This window comes from Vigna radiata, unplaced genomic scaffold (assembly GCF_000741045.1).
Source record: "Vigna radiata var. radiata cultivar VC1973A unplaced genomic scaffold, Vradiata_ver6 scaffold_122, whole genome shotgun sequence".
Taxonomy (NCBI): domain Eukaryota; kingdom Viridiplantae; phylum Streptophyta; class Magnoliopsida; order Fabales; family Fabaceae; genus Vigna; species Vigna radiata.
Window position 1 is genome coordinate 16075 of NW_014543108.1, and position 9564 is coordinate 25638.

A 9564-nucleotide genomic window follows, 5' to 3' on the forward strand; every position below is an offset into this window, starting at 1 on the left:
TTCCTTAGTTGTGCACAAGTCTCTTTCCAGGATACACACATATTGGATGGAGCTTTGGCTCCACATAGAGCTAACCTCCAATTTATGATTTCCTTTCATTTTTTTCTCATCCATTCTTCTTCTCTTATCATCCATCCATGCCACCTTTTGATATTTTCTTTTCTAATGTGGAAAGCTAATTTTCTAGCTAGGTCAACCTACCATCCATTTTTATTGTCTTTTTTTCATATCGTTATTTTATTTTTAATCTTTTTATGTATTTCATTTTTTATTTCTTAATAAATGAAATTTAAGTTTACATTAACTTTATAAAATTGTTTATATGATAATGTTTACGTCTACTTGTATATTATACATTTATTTTATTTTTAATCGGTGTAAAATTTTCAATATTATCTCTTAAAATCTAAGATTAAGAATAATTTATTCATATTTTAAAATTATAGTAATAAATTAAAGTATGTTTTTTGAAATTAAACCAACCTATCCATAAATTAAAAAAAAATTAAAAGATAATATTTTAAATTAATTAATTTATACAAAAATAGCTTGTATTTTTTTTTTACAATTTTGATTAACAAATCTATCAAAACATATTTTGTAATTTGAGAACAAGTATCATGATAATTAAGAAATAAGTGATTCTCTATACACCTCCTTACTTTGTTCCCTGCACCTCCAAAATTTTAATTTTACCTATTTTTACTAAAATCAATCCGTTTTCGAAAATCATTTAAGAATTTTACAAATTTAAAAAAGTGTTAAAAACTTAATTGACTTTCAAAAACCGAGGTTTTAAGTAATTTTTGAAAACCGACAAAGTCTTAAGTAACTTTGGAAAGCCGACAAAGTCTTAAATGATTTTCGAAAACCGGTTAAAGTTTTTTATTTTGTTTAATTTTTATTTATTTTAGTTTATTTTTTTATAATAATAATAATGATATCATGTTAAAATATGTTAGTTAACTTTTATAAAATCAAATCTAATACTTTTCAATACATAAGAAATTAATAAATGTTAACCGATTTTCCAAATATGATTAACATGTTTTTTAAATTTTTTATTTTTGAATTTTTAATATGTATTATTTGTTATTATTTAATATTATATTTTACAAATTCATATATTAATGTATATTAAATTATATAAAAATATTTAATTGAATAAGTTTTTATTAAATATTAAATTAACAAACAACATTAAAAAATATAAAATCCGGTTAACATCTTAATTTGATATATATTAAAATATTATTATTATTAGTACAAAAACAAAAAAAAAAATAAACTAAAATAAAAAATATAAAAAAAAATTAGGAAGCTTAATTGGCATTCGGTTAAAGAAATTTTTTTAATCAATTTTTAAAAATCGCTTAAAATTTTTTTTAATCAGTTTTCAAAAATGGGTTAAAAACTTTTTTTAAGAATTTTTTTAATTAGTTTTTGAAAACCTGTTAAAATCTTACTGACTTTTGAAAATTGATTAGAATTTCAATGATTTTTAAAATGCATACAACTCTTAATCAATTTTTGAAAAATTAATCCTTAATAAAAGAGTTGTACCATATATATTTATTAAAGATATAAAATATAAAATCATCATAGGATAATCAAGAATATTTAACAACTAACAAGATTTTCAAGTAAATGTGCTTATATTATATTTTGTTGGGCTTATATCAGTTTAAGGTTCAAGAATATTTTATTAATAAGCAGAGAATAAAATAATCAAAGGATAATCAGGAATATTTATTTAAAGATGTTTAGCAATTAACAAGATTTTCAAATAAGTCTGTTTATATTATATTTTGTTGGGCTTATATCAGTTTCAGTTTAAGGTTTATGAGACAAATTATAAATAGAGAATCATGGTCAGAAGTCAGGTACCTTCGAATCATCTTCCAATCACACTTCATTCACATTCTACTCACATTCTACTCACATTCATCTCATATTCTCAAATACTCAAAGCATCGGAAAATGACACTACAGAAATCATCATCTCTAAGTGAGATGTCATAAAAAAGATAAGTATTTTTGAAGTTAGAATATTTAATGTAAAAAAAAAAAATCCACATTCTTTAGAAAATTAGTTCTACAACAAACCACGGAAAAATTTAAAAATTTAATTGACAAGTTACAACAACTATTTTATATATTAAATATATATATAGTTACTTTTATATATATATATATATAATATATTTATTTATATTTAATTATATTAAAAATATATAGTATTATAACATATATACTCACATACTTCTTTTATATTATTATAATATAATAATATATAATCTCGATCAATCGCGTTTTAATATTGATATGATCAGGCAATTCTTTTATATTATTATAATATAATAATATAATAATATATAATCTCAATCTATCGCGTTTCCATATTGATATGATTAGGCAACGTCGGATTTGTTTTATTCCATTTTATTATAGTTTATCATGTTTTAAAAGTTTAGAAAAGATGCCTTAACCATCAATCTTGATAAAATTGCAGCTTCGAAACTCAATTAATCTCTGCTCGTAGTCATCACGATCGTGACTTGACGGCCCGCACTCCCATTACTAATAACATAAGTCGTTGTCTCTCAATCAGAGATGGGTAAAACATATTCGCATGCCTCGTTTTAGAAAAAGGTCACAAAAACGAAACCGCTGAAAGACAACAGAGGATCGAGGTTTAAATCAGTTACTCGACCATTCGGCTTCTCAGGTTTCCGACCGTTTGGTCTCATTATCATTCAGCCTCATAGATTTCATCTACTGGGAGATTTTCTAAGAACTCCTGGATCACGGAAAATCATTCACGTCTATTGCGAAGTTCTTCAGAAACTCCTGGGTCACAAAAGACCATTCTCGTCTACTGGGATGTTCTCTAAGAATTCCTGGGTCACGGACGACCATTCTCGTCTATTGGGATGTTCTCCAGGAACTCCTGGGTCACAGAAGACCATTCTCGTCTACTGGGATGTTCTCATGGAACTCCTGGGTCACTGACGACCATTCTCGTCTATTGGGATGTTCTCATGGAACTCCTGGGTCACTGACGACCATTCACGTCTACTGGGATGTTCTCCAGGAACTCCTGGGTCACTGACGACCATTCACGTCTACTGGGGAGGTTCTCCAGGAACTCCTGGGTCACTGACGACCATTCACGTCTACNCCATTCACGTCTACTGGGGAGGTTCTCCAGGAACTCCTGGGTCACTGACGACCATTCACGTCTACTGGGGAGGTTCTCCAGGAACTCCTGGGTCATGGACAATCATTCACGTCTACTGGGAGGTTCTCCAGGAATTCCTGGACCACGACGACCATTCACGTCTACTAGGATGTTCTCTAGGAACTCTTGAGTCACAGACGACCATTCACGTCTACTGGGAGGTTCTCCAAGAACTCTTGGGTCACAGACGACCATTCTCGTCTACTGGGATGTTCTCCAGGAACTCCTGGGTCACGAACGACCATTCACGTCTACTGGGAGGTTCTTTAGGAACTCCTGGGCCACGGACGATCAATTTCGTCTACTGGGAAGTTCTCTAAGAACTCCTGGGCCACAAACGACCAATCTTGTCTACTGGGAGATTCTTCAGGAACTCCTGGGCCACGGACAACCATTCTTTTCTATGGGGAGATTCTCAAGGAACTCTTGGGCCACAGACAACCGTTCATGCCTACTGGAAGATCCATAGATGAGCAACACCTATAAGCACGCTCCCCAACACAGCCTCCTTCAAACCATAAGTCCTATAGTTAACCTCGGCTAAAACCGAACGATTAACTCGGACTTGGGGGGCATAATGTACAGTATGATATCAGGGCTGATCGGTTACGATATATCTTATTAAAGATATAAAATAATCAAGAATATCTTATTGATAAATAGATTATAAAATAATCAAAGGATAATCAAGAATATCTATTTAAAGATATTTAAAGATATATTATGTTTATATTTTGTTGGGCTTATATCAGTTTAAGGTCTATGAGACAAATTATAAATAGAGAGTCAGGGCCACAAGCCAGGTACCTTCGAATCATCTTCCAATCACACTTCATTCACATTCTACTCACATTCATCTCATATTCTCAAATACTCAAATAGTGAAAACCTTTCACTAAATATTCAATCAAAACAATACATGCCTGACTTGGGTGTCAAAGTGCCTTTTGCAGGTACGTTCCCCTCTCCATCAAGAAAGCAACCGAACGGTCAAAGCCTGAAGATCACCGAACGACTAAGATTGTAGGTGATCGAGTGACCAGATGGAAAGAAGACAAGCGAAGAACCCAATTCAAGCATCTGAAAACAGTAAAACTAAGTCAGAAAAGGTTAATGTCTCGATCCCACAAAATATTTACCGAAACAAGAGTAAAATTTAAATGTGCGACTCTAAGAAATATATTGTCATGAAGCTTGTAAATAATTTCTTCATAAATTATGCATGTCGTGACAAATGCATTTCGAAAAGTTGCCTTCTAAAAAAAATAATAACGATAAAAGACGAGAGGATATTATACTCATAATAGTACGTATAGTTTAGTGAATTTGGTTTAAAAAACACTTTTGAGAATCTGATTTTTAATGTCATGTCATATTTTCAGATTTCTTTTAGAGATTAAATTTGAGATTAAAAGGCCACATACGTTTTATTCAACGAATTTTTGTTTTTGTTTTTTTTTGTTATATTTATATACAAACTATTGACTAAACCAACTCTTTTTAATAAAAACACAACAATTGTAATATACAAATTATAAATAAAGAAAATATATTTTACAGAAATGGCCATGATACAAGTTTATTGACTTTTATGACTATTATCTTAAAATAACAATCACTTTAATTTTGGTTGTGAATATAAAAAAAGTTACACTAATTATGTTCAAGAATCATATTTGTAAATTACAAGATAAAAATAAGCTTGTTTATATTTTTATCAAAGTAGTTTGAGGTTTTAATTATCACATTTTTTTATACAGGATAAAAAAATTATTCATATAAGAAAACATGTTAATTATATTTCTCTTGGTTGGTTAAATTGTTTTTGTTGTATATATAAATCACGAATTGTCATGGCATTATTTTAGGGCAAGTGGTGACAAATGTTGAGTTTTCTATGATATTGTAACCATGCAAGAGATTGCACAATGCATTATTGAGACTTTTTCATAGATTTTGTTTTTGAAAGAAAAGTAACTTAACAAAGAAACGAAAGCAATACTTCCAAAGAAAAAAGAACACATCCCAAGAAACTATATATGCAATGCCACTTTGAGCCAAATTTTGTGTGTGTTTGAAAGCAATTATTGATCATAAATTATGTTCACTGGTTTCTGGTCTTTCCGTTATATGATACAAAATGAGTTTGTTGTTTATATATAATCCAAACAAAGCAAATTGACAACTCCATTGAGGGTGACCCATATGTGATGTCTTTTCTTTTGGGCTCATATTTTTCAATCACAACCTTCAATTCTTAGGGTTTGCATGCCATCATGTGATTATATAACTAAGTTTTAGGTCAAATCTCATCACATTTTCAATGAGTTTAGTTGAGATATGATGAATGTGAATAATAATAATAATAATAATAATAATAATAATAATAATAATAATAATAATAATAATAATAATAATAATAATATAAGAGGAAAATTTTACTATCATTACAACTTTATGGAAAGTTCTAATTATTAGTTTATCTTTTTGTGTAGTGATACACCTAATTTTAAGTGTCGTGCAAATAGGAGATTTGTTATCATAACCACCAAATTATGAGAGGAGGTGGGGTCGGTATTAGTAGATAATTAGGAATCACTCAATAAAACACATGCATAATTTCCATTTTCTTTCACTCCTAGTTCAAGGTGATAGTGCAATTTAAAACTTTATTTTAATAAATTGTTATTTTTTTAGTTTAATTCTTAATTTGTAATTTGGGTTTTTTTTTTTCTCTATACTCTTTTAGATGTCAAAAAAGTATGTAATTTTAGTCTTTTTAAAATTTAAGTTATTAACTTTATCATTCCTATGTATCTATCTATCTATACATGTAAGATTTTATCAATAATCATTTTGTTACTACTTAACTTTTTGAAAATCGTTAAATGACTTCACATTTTTCTCATTATAGCTACTTCTTTTATATGAGGTGTTTAATTATTTAATATTTTTTAAATTATCAGCATTTTTATTTTATAAGGAGCTACGTTAGATACTTCTTGAAGATACTTGTTGTTTTTGTCATTTCATAACATTTTTAACATTAGATCATATTTTTCTTCCTTGGAGAAATTATGATCTTATCGTTAAACTTCTTATTTTAGTTTTATTATTTTATTTTATTATTCTTATTTTAAATTTGGAGTAATCGTAATATATCATAATAAAGCATAAACTATATAATAGTCATCACTCGTTTAATATAAACATTTAATATAAAAGACCAATTGAGAAAAGGATCATAAAGTATAATTTACAGTTATCCAAAATAACCATAAATTTAAAATTTTATAAACTACGTAATTATAACAAAACTATATACAAGAATGATCATCTTAACCACAAAATAGAACAAAACTAAAAACAGATAAATCTACTTCTACTGCAATGAAGCATAAAAAACATCTCCCCCAATAGCTTGCTCCATCGACATATCATCACCCTCTGCTCACACCCACCTCATGATCATCGCCAAACCAAACAAAGGAAGCATAACAACAACACAAACAAAACAAGAGGGTAAGCTAGATTCAAAACATTACATCACATTTATTTAAATATCTCACATAATAATCATACGGATAACATAGATTAACTCAAGCATCTTAGTGTAAAAAGACCTATACTAACTGTCTGGACTTAGAATGAATGTCGAGCTATGGCGAGAAAGGTCCGACTTTATCCAAGGGAGTTTGAAGAGTTCAAGCGAGAGTTGGAAGGAGAAACTTGCACAAGATGCTCGGTGACCTCCCCAATGAGATTGATGAGGTGTTGGTAAAGGAATTTTATGCTAATGCTTACCAACCAGAACGAAGTGGCCAACCAAGATAATGTTGTAGTCGAGGGAAGCTGATTAAGTATGATAAGAAGTCTTTAAACACATTTCTACGATAGCTGTAATTCCTTTTGGCCAGCTCACACCTTTTAGCACTTTTTTGAGCAGCACTCCTAATCATTGATGGGTGTCGCACCCCATGCAAAATTTAATGTACATAAAAGAATGCAGTATAGACTAGGAAGTGACTCCTAGGTCGTCTCTCAAGGATCAAATGTGGTTCGAGAATTAGGTCAGACACGAAGTGGGGAGGGGGGTGTTGAAAGGTTTGTGAATGCGGATAAACAAAATCAAAACACAAATGCAAACAACAATGTAAAAACGGAATCAAATACAGAATAAAAAGGGTTGGTCATCAACTCAATTATTATGCTTCCTATCACAGATTAACACAACAAAGGGGCTACCCTAACCTCCAATCCAACACAACTAACCGACTAAGCGAAGGTTAATCATGCTATCATAATCGCGAACTAAGTGAACGCAATACACCTATTCCATCTAATGTGTTTGATACAGATTGATCAACTAAGCGAAGATACAGTCACCATTAGGCGGCTAAGCGTATACCCAATGCAAGAACACAGTCAGATTTCATAGAATGTCAGGCAGAGCAGAATAAATACAAGAACAGTCCAAGAAGTCTCAAGGAAATAAAGTAATTTTTATTAATGACCAACCCGACTAACCTAAGCTAACATCACAATTAAATTATCACCACTGAACAGAATAAGCATCATTAAAGTGAATATCAAAATTAAATAAAACAACAACAAAAACATAAGTAACTAAAGAAAATAACCTAGCAACATTTAAAAATGCCCACATTCCAACTAAGACATAGGAAGCATAGAAACATAAGCTTGGTGAATAATAAATAAAAAGAAAACTAGCCTACAATGACAAAATCATAATTGCAAATGAGTAAAATGCAATGCTAAAACTAAAGTAACCATTCTCCAAGAAAAGGAACATTTCAAATTTTTCCCTAAAAATAATAATGCAAATAATTAGCCCAGATAATTCAAATTAATTAAAATTAGAATTTTCGGTCAAATTAAGCACAATTAGCAAAAACGGGAAAATACCGGACAATTAAACACAATTCGCTGATTAAATCTAGCACAATAAACTAAGTGAAGTCGAGAAAATATTGACTCATCAATCATGATGAGATAGCTTCCACTCTATGCATTCTTGGATACACCTATATGTTAGGCGTCAATGGCACACTAATCCGCATCCTCATGAAGCATATAAATTCTTTGGCTCAAATGTGGAGTGCTTTTTCCTTCACCAACCTCAAGCCCAATACACACACTTCAAATATTAATCTTGAGCGGTCTTATCTCGTTTAAGGGATAATTAAGGGTTTATACATGGACATCAATGCTCTCTTTTCCTAGGATATTGCTGATACTGCTGATGCTCCAAATGTCAAGCTAGGATTTCCTGCACTTATCATTGCACTCTACAAGGAAAAGGGAGTCACTTGAGACCTTGGCCACTTCCTTAAGGATATATATTTTAATTTTTAGTTGCTTTATTTCACTTAGTTTGATTAAGTTCTTCTAGATATTCAATACTTTCAATTATGCAAGAACAATTTCCTTTGAGCGGGTTCTTTTGAAAATCTTTTGTTCTCTAGTCATTAAAAGTTTTGGATGCCTTGTTTTATCTTTGGCATTTTGAGCCTTCAATCCATTGCATGATAACTTGTTTGATCTTGAGGAAAGCATTGAAAATTTTGAGTGTAGAAATGTATGATTGTGGTTGCAAAAATGATTTCTTTCCTCGTACTGATTGATTGTAACCTAGAGTTTCAAAATGTAACACTATTCCTTTCTGAGCTTTAATGATTCTCTTCTCTGGTTGTTACTTTTCATTTTGGTTTAAAGGATTGTTTGAATTAGATGCACCATGTCACACCTTTTGAACTCTTGAAAGTGCAAGTGCAATCTCCAATTTCATGACAAGGATAATATAAGTGTGATGAGTGCATATTTATGCCCACATTTATGTTTTAGAATTCAAATTTTTATGAGATTCTTGTGCTTAAATGATTGATTTAAAGTGAATTTGTGAGGATTGGATTTATTGGGTTTGAGAATTAAAGATGCTTAAAATATGATTCTTAGTTGCATAAATTATTTTNGATGTTCTAATGTTTATTTGTGCAGCTNAAGTTAGAATTTTATTCATTTAAAAGCATGAAATTGAATGGTCAAAGATGGTCCAATCTGGTCAACTCGGGGCTCTTATGCAATTTTGAAAAGAAAGTGATGGCTAATGTGCAATTAGAGGAAAATCTGGACTTATGTGTAAATTTGAATAAAATAAAAAGGGTTGAAATGTAATTTTGGGCAAGTTTAAATCTGTTAGATATTTTTAAAGATATTTTGGAGGAAATATATCTTAAGATATTTTACTTGATATTGTTAAATAATTACCTTATTTAACTATATCGATAAATATCAAAAGATAA